The sequence below is a fragment of the Borostomias antarcticus genome (genome assembly GCF_949987555.1).
Source record: "Borostomias antarcticus genome assembly, chromosome: 8".
NCBI classification, from domain to species: domain Eukaryota; kingdom Metazoa; phylum Chordata; class Actinopteri; order Stomiiformes; family Stomiidae; genus Borostomias; species Borostomias antarcticus.
Genome location: NC_140241.1, coordinates 14,684,475 through 14,705,188, shown reverse-complemented (window position 1 = coordinate 14,705,188; position 20,714 = coordinate 14,684,475). Strand labels below are relative to the sequence as shown.

Sequence of the window (20,714 nt, the reverse complement as noted above, 5' to 3'; positions counted from 1 at the left end):
CCTTGTTATACCAATTCGAGCCCTTGCAGCCTCTCACACTCGATCACTTCACCAGGTGACGTCAATAAGTCTATGAGGGCTCAGGGCTTGAGGGTTTAGGGGGGACATTGGGATTGGGCCTCTGTGTCAGTATTGCGTCATACTTATAGCGCCACCTATTGGTGAAACAGGAAGTCCTCATAACTCCTCCATACATTATCCGATTTGTCCGATATATCTCACGCTTCATGAGGGTTCTGTCCTGAACACATCTATGTGTCAGTATTGCGTCATACTTATAGCGCCACCTATTGGTGAAACAGGAAGTCCCCATAACTCCTCCATACATTATCGGATTTGTCCGATATATCTCACGCTTCATGACGGTTCTGTCCTAAACACATCTATGTGTCAGTATTGCGTCATACTTATAGCGCCACCTATTGGTGAAACAGGAAGTCCTCATAACTCCTCCATACATTATCCAATTTGTCCGATATATCTCACGCTTCATGACGGTTATGTCCTGAACACATCTATGTGTCAGTATTGCATCATACTTATTGCGCCACCTATTGGTGAAACAGGAAGTCCTCATAACTCCTTCATACATTATCCAATTTGTCCGATATATCTCACGCTTCATGAAGGTTCTGTCCTTAACACATCTATGTGTCAGTATTGCATCATACTTATAGCGCCACCTATTGGTGAAACAGGAAGTCCTCATAACTACTACATACATTATCCAATTTGTCCGATATATCTCACGCTTCATGACAGTTCTGTCCTGAACACATCTATGTGTCAGTATTGCATCATACTTATAGCGCCACCTATTGGTGAAACAGGAAGTCCCCATAACTCCTCCATACATTATCGGATTTGTCCGATATATCTCACGCTTCATGACGGTTATGTCCTGAACACATCTATGTGTCAGTATTGCGTCATACTTATAGCGCCACCTATTGGTGAAATAGGAAGTCCTCATAACTCCTCCATACATTATCCAATTTGTCCGATATATCTCACGCTTCATGACGGTTCGGTCCTGAACAGATCTATGTGTCCGTATTGTGTCATACTTATAGCGCCACCTATTGGTGAAACAGGGAGTCCTCATAACTCCTGCATACATCATCCGATTTGCACCAAATTGCTGACGCTTCGTGAAGGTCACCTTCTGAACACATCTATGCGTCGGTATTGAGTCACACTTACAGCGCCACCTAAAGGTGAAACAGGAAGTACTCATAACTCCTACATATGTTATCCGATTTACTCCAAATTGCTCATGCTTGATGAAGGTCACATCTTGAACACTTCTGTAAGTCAGTATTGCGTCATACCTACAGCCAGGAAGTCCGCCCTTTTGCTCTTAATGTGCCATTTTGTCCTTGTTTTGACCATTTCCATGCCTCGTACTTCGACGAACTCCTCCTACAGATTTCATCCGATCAACTTCATATCGGGTCAGCTTCATCTTAAGACCTTTGTGATCAAAAGTTATCAAATAAATTGAGTTTTCACCAAACACCCTTGCCGTGGCGCCCCGCCAAAGTTTGACATTTCGCCATAAAACACGAAGTCCTCATAACTCCTCCATACATTATCCAATTTGTCCGATATATCTCACGCTTCATGACGGTTCTGTCCTGAACACATCTATGTGTCAGTATTGCGTCATACTTATAGCGCCACCTATTGGTGAAACAGGAAGTCCTCATAACTCCTGCATACATCATCCGATTTGCACCAAATTGCTGACGCTTCATGAAGGTCACCTTCTGAACACATCTATACGTCGGTATTGAGTGACACTTACAGCGCCACCTACTGGTAAAACAGGAAGTACTCATTACTCCTACATACATTATCCAATTTACTCCAAATTGCTCATGCTTGATGAAGGTCGCATCTTGAACACATCTGTAAGTCAGTATTGCATCATACCTACAACACCACCTACTGGTGAAACAGGAAGTCCTCATAACTCCTACATACGTTATCCGATTTACTCCAAATTGTTCAGGGTTGATGAAGGTCGCATCCTGAACACATCTGTGCGTCAGCATTAAGTCATAATTATAGCGCCACCTACTGCTTACAGGAAGTCCTCATAACTCCTACATACTTTGTACGATTTACACAACATTTCTCACGCTTCATCAAGGTGTCAGTTTTGTGTCATACTTATAGCGCCACCTATTGGTGAAACAGGAAGTCCTCATAACTCCTCTAAACATTATCCAATTCGTCCGATATATCTCACACTTCATGACGGTTCTGTCCTGAACACATCTATGTGTCAGTATTGCGTCATACTTATAGCGCCACCTATTGGTGAAACAGGAAGTCCTCATAACTCCTGCATACATCATCCGATTTGCACCAAATTGCTGACGCTTCATGAAGGTGGCCTTCTGAACCCATCTATGTGTCGGTATTGAGTCACACTTACAGCGCCACCTACTGGTGAAACAGGAAGTCCTCATAACTCCTACATACGTAATCCGATTTACTCAACATTTCTCACGCTTCATCAAGGTACCGTCCTGAACACATCTATGCTTCGGTATTGAGTCACGCCTAGAGTGCCACCTACTGGTGACAGGAAGTTTCTCTCAGTACTGCACACCGAAATAGCACAGCCTTTAACGGCGCAGCACCCCGACACGCGTGGGGTGCGAGGGCCCGCTCACTGCTGCTCGCAGCACTAGTTTATGTTTTAACACGGTTGTTAGCCGAAAAGTGAGTGAACTATGCCCAAAAAATCAGAGAAACCAAAGGCAGGTGGCATCTCAGGGAATGATGATCTCTCAGAAAGTCCAGATGCTAGCATGGCTGCCACCGCGGAGCCTGTCTCGGCCTCCTTAACTGGTTGCTGAACTCAACAAGCTAAGAGCTAGCCTATCTGCTGAACTCACAACAGCCCTGTTGCCTATTCAGGCCTCACTGGATGCAATTCGTATTACTGCAGACAACCAGGGCCGTACTCAGACAACCATTGAGAACTGCCTCTCCGACCATAGTGACAGAATTACGGCGTCTAAGGTCGCTAACGTGGTGACTGAGACCGATTGCCTATAAAATGGTCACACTGCTAATGATCACATTAATGTGTCTCTTTGGGGAGATTTGTCGTTCTCATGTTTTTGTTGCCTCGCGCACAGTACGCACAGCATCCAGTCAGCCTTTTTCATAGCATTCCATTTTTCATCTACAGTAGGCCTATGAGTATCCTATTTTTGCATATTTTTGCTAACAGTTTCTAATGGGTGATCCTCTTAGTACTAGGTCCTTGCCTCTAAGGCTATTTTCATGGAACGTAAAGGGGCTGAACAGCCCAGTAAAGCGAGCAAGGTTTTTTTTCGCACCTGAAGGGCCTGCAAACTGATATAGCATTTTTACAAGAAACGCATTTGCGTGTCTCTGACCAAACTAGACTGCATAGCTCATGGGTAGGCCAGGTATTACATTCTAGTTTTAATACAAAATCCAGAGGTGTGGAAATATTAATTCATAAAAAAATATTTTTTTCCCCCGCTGATATAATCTCTGACCCACATGGTCGGTATATTATTGTAACGGGTTCCCTGTCTCAAACCCCAGTACTTCTGGTCAACATCTACGCCCCTAATTGGGACGATGCAGACTTTGTGACCCAACTTTGTGCTTCCCTCCCCAATCTACACTCTCACCACTTGATTCTGGGGGGGTACTTTAATTGTGTGATTCACCCGGCTCTGGATCACTCCAATACAAAATCTATGTCCCCTTCTAAAATGTCCAAGGCCTTTTCGGCATATATGAGTCAGACTGGCTGTGTAGATCCATGGAGGTTTCTTTACCCAAGAGCCAAAGAATTTTCCTTGGAAAAGGAAGAGATGTCCATCACTCATATACCAGAATATATATATTTTTTTTTTATTGATAAAGCACTCCTCCCTTTTGTTGAATCAGTATAGTACAAAGCCATTGTGATCTCGGATCATGCCCCTCTTTTACTGGAACTGTTTCTTCCATCTAGCGCCACTCAGCGCCCTCAGTGGAGACTAAATTCAACCCTGCTGGCGGACAATGCTTTTTGTGAATATGTGGCCACATCTATAGTTTTTTTTAGAAACCAATAGAGAGACTGTCTCACCTTCAATCCTCTGGGAAACACTGAAGGTGGTTCTCAGGGGTCGAATGATTTCCTATTCCGCTCATGTGGCTAAACATAAGATGGGCCAGATACAAGAATTGACAGAAGCCATTCTGGAGCTGGACCAACAATATTCTACAGCTCCCACGTCGGAGCGATATAAACAACGACTGGGCCTGCAGACAGAATTCAATTTATTATCCACTGCTAAGGCAGAACACCTTTTGCTCAGCACGCGTGGCTCTCTGTATGAATATGGGGACAAAGCAAGTTGTCTTCTTGCTCAACAAATACAATGTAAATCTGCATCACGTATGATCCCCCAAATGTTGGACCCCTCTCAAAAGTTAACTACAAACCCTGCCATCATTAATAGTTCTTTTTCAGCTTATTATTCCAATTTGTATACTTCAGAAGCCCCTAGCGATAGCTCAGCCATGAATGATTTTCTTGATAACTTAGACGCCCCTGCAATTGACACTGAATAAAATTTATAGTTAGACAAACCCTTTTTATTAAAGGAGGTAGTGAGCGCTATTCAAAATATGCAAAATGGTACCCTAGTGAATTTTATATTTCAAACAAATTGGCCCCTCTTCTTTTAGACATGTTTGAGGATTCAGTCTTGTCTCCGTTATCTCAGGCATCAATCTCACTTTTGCTGAAGCCTGGCAAGGACCCTGTGAGCTGTGCCTCTTATCGCCCAATATCAATTTTAAACGCAGATGTGAAAATATTGGCCAAATTATTGGATTGGTTGGATCCTACTCGGATATTATCTCGGATGACCAAACAGGTTTTATGAAAGGCCGCCATTCTTTTTCTAATGTTCGTCGCCTTCTTAATATTATTCATTCTACATCCCCTTCAGACGCTGCAGAAGTGAGATGCGGAGAAGGCCTTTGACAGAGTAGAGTGGAATTATTTATTTGCTGTTCTTAAGAAATTTGGTTTTGGAGAAAAAATTACTTCATTTGTCCGCCTTCTTTACTCTTCACCACAGGCTTGTGTCAATACGAATGGAGTTCAATCTCAATACTTTCCCCTCGAGGCACTCATCAGGGATGTCCACTATCACCACTCTTATTCGCGATAGCTATTGAACTTATCTCCATAGCACTTAAAGCCTCTCCACCATTCGGTGGCATTGGGCGTGGGGGGGTCATGCACCGTTTATCTTTATACACAGATGACCTGGTATTATACATCACTGATCCCATAACCTGTGTACCAGAAATTGACAGATTTGGTACTTTCTCTGGTTACAAATTGAACTTAAAAAAAGTAAACAGCTCAGCACTGCAAATTGAACAAAAATATTTTCCTTTTCACATATCCAGAACTGGCTTTAAGGGGAGGCACGGTAGGTGAAAACATCGTTTTTCAACGCCCTGGTCAAATTTGAGATTTTGTGCTAGTTTGCTTCCATAACATGTCTTCTTTCATACTAGTGGAAATAAAACATCAAAAATACGCATTTAGATGTTTATTTTACTTCATTTAGTCTGTTTGCGTCTGTAGATTCTTCCTAAAATCACCAAAAGTTAGCATCTTTTCGCAACGTCTCGCAGCGTTTCTTTTGTCTGGACCGGGTCCTGAATTGGTCTCTCTCTCTAGCACAATGTTATCGCAACCAAACCTGATAGTTTCATTTGTATCAGCAACCAATCGTGGAAATACAAAGGCGGGTTTGATGCTAACCGTGAAATCTCATTGGCTGTTGTTGATTTCTGAGAACGTGATTGGTTCAGCGCGTCATGTGACACGTTTCCACTTCCTTATATCTAATCCAAACAATGCCGTCTGTAAAGCGTTCTAAACGTAATAAGCAACAACGACAACAGTGTTTGCCCGCAAGGTTGAACAGAAAACAAGAGAAACTAAATGGAAAGGTTTACATTTATGAGATATAAAGTGCCTATTCGCGCAAGTTGTCATTAGCCGGTGCTAGCATGTCCAGTGAGCAGCAGGGAGATGAGGCTAGCGTTAGCATGTCCAGTGAGCAGCAGAGAGATGCGGCGCGTTTGAATGAGCTGATAACTGGGTTGATTTGTCCTAATTGTGCAGGGACTGGTCTTAAAATTAACATAAAATCCTCAGAATACCCTACTAACACAGTGGGTTGCAGCAACGTTGCACATAAGTTGTACTTAGGTAAGTTGCAACGTTACCATCAGGCGATATTGTGACAACGTCCATCTAAGGTCGAAAATAACTTTACCCTCCTAAGTCTAATTAGACTTTTCTGCAACGTTGCAGAAACATTTGCAATATGGGTCCCTGCAACGTCATTAAATAAACGTTGCAGTGACGTTGGATTAAAGTCCTATTAGGCTAGCATTAGGATTGCTATCGGGCTATCCCGTGACGTCACTGCTTGCTGGTTCACAGTTAAAGTAGGCAGGATTCTTTGCCAAACTGCTCCTGTCTTTTTAAAAAAAATTAAATTTTCGCTTATATCCTTCATATTGTACTGTATGTTGAGGTTAATAACGCATCTTAGAAATGTTATTGATTGTATATTTCCCTGTTTGTTATAAATTGAATGCTTTTTCATTAATTAAAAAAAAGTCTAACTTTTCGGTGTCGACCAAGATATAATTTTTCAAAAGACGTGTCGAGAAAACCCATTCATTCTCTCGGCATTATGGAACGCTTCCACTAGGGGGCGATGAGATCACTTTCCCTCCCTATAGATGGGTTCGCCGCCTACGTCACAGCAGAGCGAGCACGCAGCCTCTCGGTAAAAAGGAACGAGCGAACGAGGAACGAACTCGCTAGCTACTCGTTTCGTGTAGCTAATTATGCCTCAAAGCTGCTGTGCTGTGAACTGTACAAACAGAAAAGGACAAGATGATGGCCTCAGATTCTTCAGCATCCCCTCGAGATGTCCCCCTTTTCAGAGGAACCGTCGAAAGCTGTGGTTTAAAGCCATAAAGAGAACAGATTGGGGACCAACAACACCACAGTGTGGTGCGCACTTCATCTCTGGTAAGTTATACCAGTTACCTCGGGGTTTTTTTCCTCATCAAATTACATTGATTTGACTGTTTGTTTAGCTATTTATTTGTTTACTTACCGGTAATAATTTAAGTAAACAGAAGTAACTCATAACCTGCACGCTAAACTAAGTTCAGGAATTGGAAGCCTAATGATAGCTAGCTAACGTTAGCTAATGCTAGCTAGCACGCTACCACGCTACCACGCAATCTAAAATGGCCGCTGGACTGAGGGAAATGTGAATATGTGTTTGTTCGACTGCTGACTTTGAGACTCACATTGGGAGCTCGCTCGTGTCAGGCTTTCTAAGGCCATCACGAATCTTAGGCTAATTTTACATAGGCAAAGGTGAAGGCGAAGCCAAGATAATGCTTTATATATTTTCCATTTGTCTGGAAAGTGGGAGACTGAGAACAATGCCACCCACGAGGTAAGCGGGTTACCATGGACAATAGCGTTATAGCTCGAAACAAAGATGGAGGCAGCTTTGTTTGCCACATTAGTAGTATCGGTGTGTATTGTTGGAGTTCGAGTCAAAAACAGGCGTTCCTGTTAAAACTGCGAGTAGTAACGCGTGATTCACAGGCCTTATACATTTATTCTGTGCACTGCAGTGGCTAATGCCTAAACTAGCTTCATGTTTCCCACACGATTGATTGATGATTGACCGCCATTGACCGCATCTGTCCTGGGCCGGCAGAGAATCAAAAAAAAAGAATAGAATAGTGGCGTGTCACTAATTACTTATCGGCTGTAATGACTTGTTGAATTGTTGTTTTAGTCGCTTCTTCCCCTCTGCCTACTTTCCCATAGGGTCCTTGTGTGTTTATAAACTTAATATTTTTTTGTTTATTGGGCAGACTATTGCAGTGTGGAGTTTCTGGGGGAGGACACTGTCGGTTGTCCCAGTATCCTGGCTCTCCAAAAAGGATGGGGTAAGAACATGTTTGTGTGTTTGGTGTGCTACTTTTCAATTGTACAGGGAAGCGGCTACTAATGGTTTCACTCACAGTTGCAGATGTGTTCCTGGCCAATGAATGAGTCAGCCAACGGATAAAGAGCTGTGTGGAACCTAACCCTGGCTGGGCGCTCCACAGAGTCCGGGTTTTCCCAAAGTCCACAACTGGTACTGTTTGCATTTTAAGCTATTAAAAAATACTGATGGGGGTGGGGGGAAGATCATGACTCATTATTCTGAGGAAAAAAGGATGGCTGAAATGTATTGATTATGGTACTTTATGCACACAGATCATTACGAAGGTGCCAGGCTCATGGCAAAAGTCTTTGAGCAGCAGTCGTCAATGGACAAGTGCCAAGACGTTCGAAAGAGACGGCGCAACACACGCTATCACTCCAGTGACGAAGGTAATATACTAAAGTGCATTCAACAGTCCCAAAAGAGTAGTACTTTTGAAATCGAGTAATCTGAGCTAATTTACTGATATTCCACTACATATTCCAAGCCCCGGGCAGCCATTGGTCCCCACTATGCAGGCCAAAGACCAGGTGCCAGGTGCCGGAGTTGAAAGGTCTCTGCCAGCGGTCCAGTACAATCCACGTGTGCTGTACAATCCAGGTATGCATGTTTGTGTTGAAATGAAATGTCTATGCCTACTGCACACTGATAGTTGGACTATTTTTTATTTATTTTGAATACCATTTTACTCATCTTGCAGATTTTCCAAGCTTGTCCCATGTGGGCGAGCGGGGCCCAGGCCCCATGTATAGCACCCCAGCCAGATCATACAGCACCCCAGCCAGACCAGGTAAGAGTGGCATGTACTGCTGTGGTGTCTACCTGTCTTGTCTTTATTTAGTTTCCCTCCAAATGCCAGAAGCCAAAGCCAACACCATAAAGTTTCCTGCTAATCCCTTTAGGTTTTCAGTTAGCTCTGTGATTGGCTTTTTTAGATTGAATACCATTTACTCATCTTGCAGATGTTCCGAGCTCATCCCCTGTGAGCGAAAACCATGCGAGCCCAGGCTTCATGTATAGCACCCCAGCCAGACCAGGTAAGAGTGGCATGTACTGCTGTGGTGTTTTGATGTCTACCTGTTAATGTCTTAATTTATTTTCCTTCAAATGCCAGAAGCCAAAGCATGCTGCCAACACCATACAGTTTCCTGCTAATCCCTTTCCTTTATCCCTTTTGTTTTTCAGTTAGGTCTGTGATGCCGTCGCCCAATAAAACGGCTCCAGCACCATTGACTCCATGTACCCCTCTACCTAATCGATGCTGCTCTGCAGATGCTGGTATGGGACTACTTCATGTTGCATGCAGGGTAGGGTGCATCAAAATACACATTTCCGGAATATTGATTTGCCTGGGTGCTAAAAGTGTTACCATCCATGCAAAAACAATAGATACAAAATATTAAAGCGATACGAGGTGATTTAGAGGTGCAACGGTACGTCTGATTTTATGGCATAAGGGGGTAACAGGAACTGTGTCCCTTCACTCTGCCCTGCTCGCACATGGCCTGCTGGTGTGTGTGTGTGTGTGTGTGTGTGTGTGTGTGTGTGTGTGTGTGTGTGTGTGTGTGTGTGAATGTGAGTTATTCACGCACAAGGTTGCAACATTGTTATATTTCAAGCACGGAGACCTGTCTGCTCCTATATTCCCGCACCTCTGTGTGTGTGTGTGTTATTCAACAACAGTGTGTGTGTTGTTGCAATATTGTTACATTTCAAGCCCGGAGACCTGTTTGTTCCAATATTCCCGCACATTTTACCCTCTGTTTTGCGGGAACTATTCTATTTTCACGCACCTGCATAAAAATGGGGGGGGGGGGCTTTGCCTATAAAAAGCTCTGCCTGTGTAGCTCAGTTGCTGAGTCAATTCCCTCAACGCCACCATCACACACCACAGGATCCAGCTCTCACAAGATGGCCTTAGGCCCCTGCCAGAGGAGCCGCACCCTGGTTTTTGGTCTGGGCGCCACTATCACCGATGCAGATGCCATTATCACTGGCGCCAAGCTGCCAAGTGGTCACCAGATCTTGCGGTGCTTGCTGTATAACTGCGACACACAACTGCATGCAAAGCGACCAGGTTTGACTGGAGCCATGTCACGGTTCCAGGCGGCTAAGATTGTTTTGGAGCAGGTGCGTCCATTTTATGGAAAGGCCAACATCCCAATGGGGAGTGATCAGCGAGCATGTGAGAAGATGATAGCCCTCCTCGATGCCAACAACAAGCTGCGGCGCATACCAAAGGAAAGGCGCTCCAGTGAGGCTACTGCTCGACTGGTGGACGCAATGGAGCACAAGCTGGATGCCACGTTCCCGCTGTGGACTCCAAACGCAGAGGAGCTGATCCGTGATGCAGAGGACCTTGCTTTTCTAGCCAGCATGAAGGGCGACAGAGTGGCCACATTTGGAGCATTCGATGTCAAGCTGCAATCCAAGGTTTGCTTTTATTTTTATGTAATTTTATGTTTCTGCTTCTATTTTCTTATTTTAATGTTTTGTGCTTGATCTGTAAAGCACTTTGAGCTGCATTGCATGTCATGGAAGGTGCTATACAAATAAAGTTTATTATTATTATTATCATTATTAAGGTGAAGCGGCGACAGGAGCGTGAAGAAGCGCAGCAGGCCTACCTCACCAAGGAGCAGGAGATGACGGCGATGTCTACCAGCATGGTGGTATTAGAAAGCGAAAGTGATGAGGATGGCAATGCAGATGAAGCAGTTGCTCCACTGGCTGAGAACACACCCATCCGTGAACGCAAGAAGACAGGCACCACAGCATTCATTCCATCTGACATTCTTAGCCGGCCAAGCCTTGTGTCACTGGCTACACGATTGAAGATGACACCAACGCAGCAGGCTGCTTTCACACGCGGAGTGTGTTTGTGCAGCTATGTCTAGTGTATCTGAGTGCAGACATTGCAGATCAAACTCCAGTAACCTTGCAACGACCGGGAGCACTGCACAAGGCACGGTGGATGGCCAAGCTGCTCTACACCCTCAAGCTGGCCTTGATGGAGCAGCACATTGCGTTGCTTCCTCAGGGGACCATCACAACACAACAGCAGGTGTTGAAGATTCGGGCGTTTGCCAAGTTCATTACGCACATCTACGCAACATGGTGGATGGCCTGTGACACGGCCGTAGATGCTGGATGGAATGACCTCACACTCTACTGCCACCTGTGTGAATACAAGGCTGTTGACGAGGGCATCGCTGCATCAGCAATTAAGGCTCTGGAGAGGCACCTATGGTACCTGACATGCGAGATGCTGCCCCTGGCACTCTTCAGCACCAAGGTGCCAGTTGGTGAGCGGCGCGCACTTGCAGATGCCATCTTGGAGCACAAGCCGGCTGATCTACCCATGCGAGCCCCACAGCTCCGCTTTGGCACTGGCTTTGGCAAGCCGAAGTTTCCAACCCTCTCGCCGACCACCAGCTTGGCTGACCTCGCCAACCCAGACTGCTGGTTCGGCATGCACCTGCTGCACATTGATCCAACTTTTCTTTCACTGGATGTAGAGGATTGGACTTCCAGTGCAGCATTTCAAACGGGTGCAGTGAATGTACGTGCCATCAATGTGGTGAATGACTGTGCCGAGCGTGGCGTCAAACTGACGTCAGACTTCGTGGCAGCAGCCAGGAGCGAGGAGCACCTGCAAAATGTGCTGCAGGCAGTTGAGCATGACCGCACACAAAATCCAAATCTTCGCCGCAGCAAGCGCAAGCTGGACCAGGAGTAGGACACTATATTGAGACATGTTCGAGGACAGTAACTTGATTTACTTGAATACTGTACTTAAGTACAGACACTGAGGAGTTGTACTTTACTTGAGTATTAGATTTTATGTTGTTCTATTCAAAATAAATGTTCTAAAAATCTATTTCTTGTCGTTTTTGAGATTGCATCGATGTTATTCAGGAAAACACCCAAAAACGCCCATTTTGGTATTTTTCACATGCTGCGTTGGACCTCTAAATCTCAAGTAATTTTCCCAAAACTTTGCACAAATCATTTGTATGTGTGTCATAACAAAATGCCACCCCAGGCAGAATGATATGTTGAGATTTAATTTTAACATTGCAATTTGATGCACCCTAATGCAGGGATATATTTTGAGTTTCATTTAGTTTTATGTCAATGTACTTATAGCCACATCTGTGTTTATCTAGATTTCCAGAGGTCTGTACATCAGCAGTTCTCAGAGATGCGGGAGCAACTCCGTGAGCTTGCACGGACTGTGAGGGAACTGGCCCAGAGCACGCGGCCTGTGGAGTCTGGAGCCCAGGGAGAAGTGCTGGATGTACTGAACCCTGCCCAAACGGACGAGGAGCTGCAGGTCTGTGAGGCCAGGTAGAAGGACCGGGAACATCAGAGGAAGATGGTGAGTGTCTGCAGGGCGGAACTTTGTCTTATTTTTGCAGTGCAGGTAAGGGTACAGTAAATGACTGTCTTTGTTTTGCAGACACAATACCTAGGTGCCATTGGTGGCAGAGACTTGGCGGACACAGTCCGGCGGGTGCTGTCAGCTGTAGCCACACATGCGGTGTGGAGCGCCTACAGTGTGCACGGGAAGAAGGGGAAGAAGCCACTGAAGAGTATGACACTCTTCAATGTTCTAACACGTAAGAAATGGTTCATATTTTGAATATTTTTTAATACATCGTCTTTGTTCCATGACCGATGTGAATTGAAACCATTACCTTTCTTGATAACTTAAAGGTGCAGTGATGGTCTCCATGCCAAAGGCTATGATGGCGTAGGTGGCCGCCCAGCTGCAGGAGACATTGAAACATGCCCCTGCTAAATGCAGAAGGGTAAGTGATGTCTTTTTTTTTGGTTTCTCCTACCCAGTGACACTGCATGGTTCCAAAGATTGTGTACCACTTTTTTGTGCATGTATGTGCGTTGTGTATTTACGGCCATTTCATTGTGTCTTTAGGTATCTGCAGAAGTCCGCCTGAGCACAGCCCATCCAAGAACAGTCCATCTGAGCACTCCCCAGCATTCTGATGAGGAAGACTTCCCTTCCTAGCTGCCCCCAAGCCCATCTGACGCCCACCCGCAGCCCATCTGAGCACAGCCCCCCCCCCCCCCCATCTGAGCACAGCCTGCCTTTTTTTTTTTGTAAATTACTTTTTTTGTAAATAACTTTTTGTATTTTTTTTTTTTAAATCCTTTTTGTTTTTAAACTTGTTTATCATGTTGCAGGCCAGACATTGTGTACTTTTTTAATAAAATAAATTGTTCTTGACTGAATGGTGTTGTGTCATAACGTTTGTACCATAATTTTGCTTGCTGCATTGACTATGACATTAATAGGCTCCTTGCACAAGCTCCACTACTTCCTGACACTCTACAGGCGTATTTCTTTCCTGTCCTATACTAGTGGATGGAAGTGATTGATCAGGTGTGCTGCACACCGGATTCATCGCTATTGCTATCCAATAGTATAGGACGGTAAAGAAATATGCCTGTGGAGTTTCAGGAAGTAGTGGAGCTTGTGCAAGGAGCTGATTTGTTTTGTAATGCAAATTATAAATGTAGCCAACGGAAGTGTAGACCACGTTGCAGCAACGTAACAAAGTAATATATAAACGTGTATACAACTTTGCAGCAATATACATCGAAATCATCGCGGAAATCACAACGTTGTGTACACATTGCAGGCACGTTGCAGACACGTTGGACCTGCACGTTGCAGCAACTTGTGTGCAGATACCGCGTTTGCGTTGCATGCACGTTTAACTTGACGTTGAGTGGACCATACAAAAGTCTAAATTGCACGTTTCTGCAACATTGCTGCAACCTGATTGTGTTAGTAGGGTAGTGGGTTCTGTAGTACTTTGCTCTTAGAGTGCAGTCTTTGTGAGAAATGGTTATCGCAAAAGTGTCTACACATCGACTCGGCTTCATGATACAACTAGGAATGATGTTGCATTTGATGTCAATGTGAGGATGGTCCTCTTAGCAAACGAGTTAGGGTTGGGGTATGCAGCTCTCCAAAAGATTAGTAAAGTGTTGGATCCCAGGGCTTCATCTGAAAACGTATCAGAAACATGACAAGAGGGTGACAGGTAGGCTATTGAAACGTGTTCCCTCTCTCTCTCTCTCTCTCTCTCTCTCTCTCTATAGCCAATATCAGAAGCCTATACATATGCACAGTAGTCTCCCTCTCTCTACCTGTGGCATTTCTACATGCATCCATAAACTGACCAAATAAACTGTTTTAATTTCAGTTGCTGAAATAGAGAGAGGTCTGGAGTCCTTGCACAGACGCAGAGAGCAGATTAGGCAGGCATATGCAGATGTGGACCCAGAGGTAGGTAAGCTGACTGCCAATAAATGCAAAATGTTACAAAATTATTACAGTTATTGAGAATTATTACAATAATTCTCAATAACCAACGTTCAGTGGACAACATGAAGGCGGCAATATGGGGTAGTCTGCTTCACTGATGACAATCCCATGCGCACCAGGAACATATTGTGGTTTTAGGACAGTTTTGTGGACTGCAGCTGAGTGGGTTCTACAGACCAGCTGCTTAGAACAGTTTTGTGAACTGCAGCTGAGTAGGTTCTACAAACCAGCTGCCTAGAACAGTTTTGTGGATAGCTAGTGTGGTGCCATCTGAGGAGTGACTCTGTAGACCTATGACGGCGTAGCTTGATGTCTCCTATGGTGTTGCTTTTGACGATGGTTATATCACTTGTTTGTTTGGCAATCTATATTTAGCTTCTATTGGTGTTTACCCTGCATTGTTTACCACATCTTGTCCTGTGTATTTATGAATCAGCTTACTCCTCATGTTCATTCAATCATTCATTCATGTTTTCTCCATGTAAAACGCTTAAAAAAAACACAAAAAGTTAGATAATCTGTTTTCTCATGCATGTCCTCGTCAAATGTGTCTATCTTTGTCCATGATCTGTTTAACAAAATAATACAAGCTTTCTAAAAGGGAATGTTCTCTTCCCTACTAACATTGTCTCGTCTCTAGTCTCGTCTTACTAACACCCCACTCGTGGGCTGTACCTTGACGTGGTGAGTGGGCTTCCAACTAAACAGGTCTTGCTTCTCTATACAAAATGTCTACTCCTGGACTATTTTGAATCCACAACATGCTGTGTTATTCAGTTTTCAGTTTCTATGTGTTTTCAGGTGTTGTGTAATGATGTGATTGGATATTGTGTTTGTAAATATTGGTTTACAATGCAAATGTATGTTTTTTTACAATACAACTTTTCAAAGCCGTTTTCTCAAAATGAGTTATTTCTCATCTTAGGGACATCAAAACCACCACTTGAATAGCACCTACATACACCTAACTTTCCAGTTTTGTTCCAATCCATATTCTGAAGGGTTTGGCCAAGGGGGATTTTTTAAATTTAATTCATAGCCTGATTTGTATAACAGTTTATCCCTAAAACATGGCGAAAATTGGTCTTTTTATGACTGTTGACAGTATTTTCTGATTTCTGAAGTGAAGAAAAGAGATATCAAATATCCCCCTGGCCAAAGTTTTGAATAGGGATATGTGAACAAAATGAAACAAGAATTTTGAATCTGGCTTGAACCAATTTAAAAAATTGATGTCCCCAAATTATGCAAATTAGCATATAATGCCTAATTTGCATATTAATCCATAAGATTTCAGAAAACTTGTAATACAAAAAAGATGCTCCTTAATGTACCTAACAAACTGGGGGAGTTTGATGGTGATACGTATTAAGGCTTTTTTTTTTCCTATTCACCTGGGGTGTCTCCCCTTAAATACCTAGGGGTAAATATTACACGTTCTATTAAATCGTTGCACGCTGAATGTTCTTCCCTTATCCTAGCTGGCAGGGTTCAATGTGTGAAAATGAATATTTTACCTCTTTTTATATATCTCTTCTCTTGTTTGCCCCTTTTTTTGCCCAAGACTTTTTTCCGTACTATAGACAATCTTATCTCATCCTTTATATGGAATGGTCGCATCCCACGCGTAAATAAATCTCTCCTTCAGAGACATCGATCGACTGGGGGCCTGGCTCTTCCAAACCTCAGGTTTTACTATTGGGCTGCGAACATTCAAAAGATACATTTTTGGCTGCATTCTCCAGATAAGATGTGGTGCGGTATGGAGGCTGACTCGTGTTCATCTGCCCTCTGTGCGTTTGTATGCTCCCCTTATCCCCTCCCGTCATTCCTCTAGCCCCATTGTAGATAACACTCTTAAAATATGGACGCAATTTTGTCTCCATTTCAAATTCAAGAATCCTCCTTGGTTGGGCTCATTTGTAATAATCATGTATTCCTCCCTGCAAAGGTGGATGCTGCTTTTGGGCTGTGGAACAGGAGGGGGCTTAAATTCTTCAGTGACCTTTTCATAGATGGCACTTTTGCTAGCTTTGAGACCCTGTCAGCAAAATTTAATTTGCCCCACTCGCATCTCTTCCGATATTTTCAAATATGCCATTTCGTAAAAACAGTATCTCCTCAATTTCCACTTTGTGCTCCTGAATCTAGTTTCGATACCCTCCTTAAAATCCCCCTTATGCCTAAAGGGCTTATTTCATGGATCTATAATCATATCATGTCTTTGAAAAGCCCTGGGGCCTCATTTATAAAACCTTGCTCAGGATTCGCGTACTAAAGGTTGCGGACATCCGCAAGTTCCAAAAGGTGCGCACAACGATTTTCCGATTTATAACGAAGTGCGCACGCATGTCCCACGCCGGTTCCCCATTATAAATCTCAATCAACTCTAAACTTGGCGCACATGAGCGTGTGTTTTGTCCCACCCTCTTAACACCCATAAATGTCTATAAATGGCCAGTGAAACGCCTCCAATTCACAGAAATCGATACAGCCCAAATCTAACATGACGGCAAACGTGGAAGCGGCTCATGAGCAACTCGTCATCATTGGCAAGTAGGTCTTGCCGGTCCCTGCGACTCGCTCTCTCTATGAATTCCTTCATCCACATCATCCAAAAGCAGTACAGTAGGACCCCACTTATCCGAACCCAACGGGGCCGAAGGTCGTTCGTATCTCTGAAATGTCCGGATGACTGAAACTTATGTTAAAATGCACCAAATTCAATAAGTGGTATACTTGTTTCATATAGACTTATAATAGACCAATAAATACCCTTAATTACTTGTGAAAATGCATCAAAATTGCAATCAAATAGCCAACTAAACTCATAGCCTAGCCTATAATAGACCTACAGTAGCCTATAATAAAATAACCGAATTTCCACTTGAGTGCGTGCTTTGATCAAATACAGTACTTTATTCTCAAATGAGGCGTACGCTGCATCGATAGGCTACTGTATTCGCAGAACAAAATGGTATAGCCTAAAAACAACCCAACATTAGAACAATTAGAGCAAATGATAATCAATAAATAAATAAATGAAATGACAGACAAGTTGTCGTGTCTTAGGCTATTGTAGCCTAAAAGAAAGTCTCTAAAACAACCGATGTAGGCTAACGTGGCCTAGGCTGTAGGCTATTATTTAACAAATACAGTAGGTCTAGTAGGCTAATCTACATGCCCACAACACGTCTGTGTTCCTGAAGTCCATTAACTGGGAACGAAAAATGACTCGATGCTTCAGGTTGCTGACGTGCTTTCTGGCTACCAAGGAATGCAGCTCTCGCGCAGCAGACTCGTTTGCGTTTTGCGCTCGACATTAAAGTAACAAAGAAATGAAACGTGACAGTAGGCTACAGCCTACAGGCAACATGTAGGTCTACACTACATTTTTTATTCACAGTAGGATACAGTACTGTAATGAAAATCCCACCAGTAACCAGATAGCAGGCTAAAAAAAAACAACGTTTTTTATGCCTGTCCGGTAGACCGGGAGGTTCGGATCTCTGAAGTTCGGATGAGTGGGGTCCTACTGTACATATAAAGCAGCCATTGTGCGTCATTACACATTGGAATTGCATGCCTTTTTTTACCCACCCACGGACATGATTATATGGAACAGGTGCGATTGTCATTGACAATATATGAACCACGCACGTGATTGTTTGATTTCATTTCTGGGTATAGGAGACGATACAGTGATGACATGTAGAGGCGAGGGCACTTATTACCGACAATGCTGGATGTCATGAAAACAGAACAGCCCATGACACATAACATCCAACATCTTAAGAAAATTACCAGCACTCTTATCTTCCCGACTGAGGCATCGAACACGGGATCAGTTTAGCCTATTTCATTTATCAAATATGCATGGCGATTTCTAAATAGCTTATAATAATGGGCGCCCTATGAATGTGGATTCCTGAGTCAAACAATGAGGCAATGAAACACCAACAAACACAGCCTATTTCAGTGTAACAGTTTACAGTGAATCATATTAGGCTATCCTTATAATATATTAGCCTACACATTGCTTGAGTATGTCATGCACAACAGTGCACACTTAGAGATTTCTTGTTGCGGAAGGCTAGGTTGCATGTTGGCACCGTCATTTTCCCCGCGGTGAGAGGGCCTTCTCTACAACTAGTGATTGTTGTTCTACCAAAATTGGGATTCACATAGCAGTGTAAATATGAAGGATATGAAGGCCGTTCACAAGTCATTCACAACAGTAGGCCTATTTGAATTATAGTGATTGCTTTGAGCACATAGCCTACGCTGTCCACATGATTATTTATGAGAATAAACAAATAAAGGAATCATGAGAATAAATAAATACAATCATTATTTATGAGAATAAATAAATGAATCAATTGTTAAGCGTTGACAGATCCAGTTGATTATGATCCCCGGTTAGACTGTGCAACATATTTGAGGGGTTATTTTTCAATATCGGATATATTTATTGTTCACAATGGTGTCAATTTCTAAGCTTTTCTCAGGTTTCACCTTTCTGCCATTAGGATTGCAGTTTCTCATTTCGCCAGAAATGTGTGTACGCATGGGTCAGAGTGTGCTTGGAGGTGGGTAAAATAAAAAGTAAGACCGCCTCGATAAAATTAAGACCGCCTGGGGGGTGGAGTTGGGATTGGAACTCTCTGACGACTGGTGGGAAGGTGCAGCTGCTCGGGTTGACTCTTCCTCCTCCTGTGCCCATTTGGGTTTTATTCAGTTTATGGTTCTACACCACATTCATTTATCCAAATCCAAACTTTCAATATGTTACCCAGGCGTTTTTGACCGCTGCGACCGTTGTTATCAATCTCTAGCCAACACATATGCGGCGCCATCCCACTTCCTGTATAACATGGATGTGCAAGATTCTAGGGATATGCTGTGCATGTGATGAAAGAATGCCACTGCACCTGTGATGGATAAATGCACAGTACAGGGTTGAAATTCAACTGAATTTGCATTAAATCAGGTTGTTTTAACCAAGATCATGCTACACGATCTAGAATTGCATTTTATGTTTTTTCCCTGAATAGGCTACATTTAAGTTCAGCTGCTATAGGGGTCTGTGGTGGTGTAGTGGTCTAATTCATTGTGTTCCAGTGCAGCTGCCCACCGGGAACCAGTGGTCTCGCCAGATCAGAGTATGGCCGGATCCCAGAGCGGCCTATTGGGCCACCGCTCAGCAATCCTGTCTGGTGTTGGAATTACGGTTGCGAGCTGAGATAGTCAGGGAGTTGTCTCTCCCTTTCGCATTGCTGACCGGCCAGGTTGTGTGACGAATCCTCAAGAGTTAATAGGGGGTAACTGGACACTAGGTCAGGGTAAATTGGCTACCAAATTGGATGAAAAATTGATAAAATCCTAAAATAAGTATATAAAATTGAAAAAAAAAGAAAAAAAGAAAAAGCTGTTATAGGCTACAAAAAAAGGTCAAAATTTCCAAAGTTCCTGAGCTTAACTTCCCATGGAACATTTCCAGAAAGATTGAGTTTACCATTAGAGGATCAGTTCAGAAAGATTGAGTTTACCATTAGAGGATCAGTTCAGAAAGATTGAGTTTACCATTAGAGGATCGGTTCAGAAAGATTGAGTTTACCATTAGAGGATCAGTTCAGAAATGTTATTCTATCTGGCAGCCTCTCCCATCTTGCTTTAATAGTCTTAGTGTGCTTCCCTCTGATTGAGACTTAGATCCAGGCTACACTTTTTCCATCTATCCATCCATCCAATTTACTTATTTTGGGCTGGGTGCTGTGTATAGGCTGTGCACTTGGATGCGTCTATTTATTGTTTTATAATTTACTCTTCTCCCTCTCTCCATTTGTTGAAAAGTCTGACATACTTATGTATAACTTGTCATTATGTATGACCGTTTACGGGTGAATACAGTGCATCGTTGACCTCTGGCCTGAAGGTTGTATTTGATATCATAATGTACACTGTTTACCAAGGCTCCGAACCGGGTCAAGGAACAGAAACGAAAACCGAAAACGAACGGTATTTTACGAGGAACAGAAACGAAAATGAACGTCTTTAATAGTTCCAGAACAGAAACGTTAATTTGAAATCTTTAAAACCGGTTAATAACGTTATTTTTTCGTTCTTTGTAGTAGGCCTATATAACTTGAAAGCGGAAAGCTGAGCCTTTTATGGCCGAATAGGCTAAATTAAATTAATAAAATTTGTAGCCTACATCTTGTCCTGTTTTTGTAATGTAGCCTAGGCCCCTA

General features: G+C 43.3%; 1 protein-coding gene and 1 long non-coding RNA gene across 2 annotated transcripts in view; one reads left to right on the top strand and one right to left on the bottom strand.

The window, feature by feature from the left end:
* Nucleotides 1–20,714, bottom strand: part of ube2e2 (ubiquitin-conjugating enzyme E2E 2) — a 118,888-nt gene that overhangs the window by 65,122 nt on the left and 33,052 nt on the right. The gene's annotated exons all lie outside the window — the stretch shown is intronic.
* Nucleotides 8,147–8,644, top strand: LOC311311971. The gene is made up of 3 exons (XR_014630555.1): nucleotides 8,147–8,255; nucleotides 8,378–8,494; nucleotides 8,593–8,644. It is a non-coding gene; the product is annotated as an uncharacterized lncRNA (long non-coding RNA).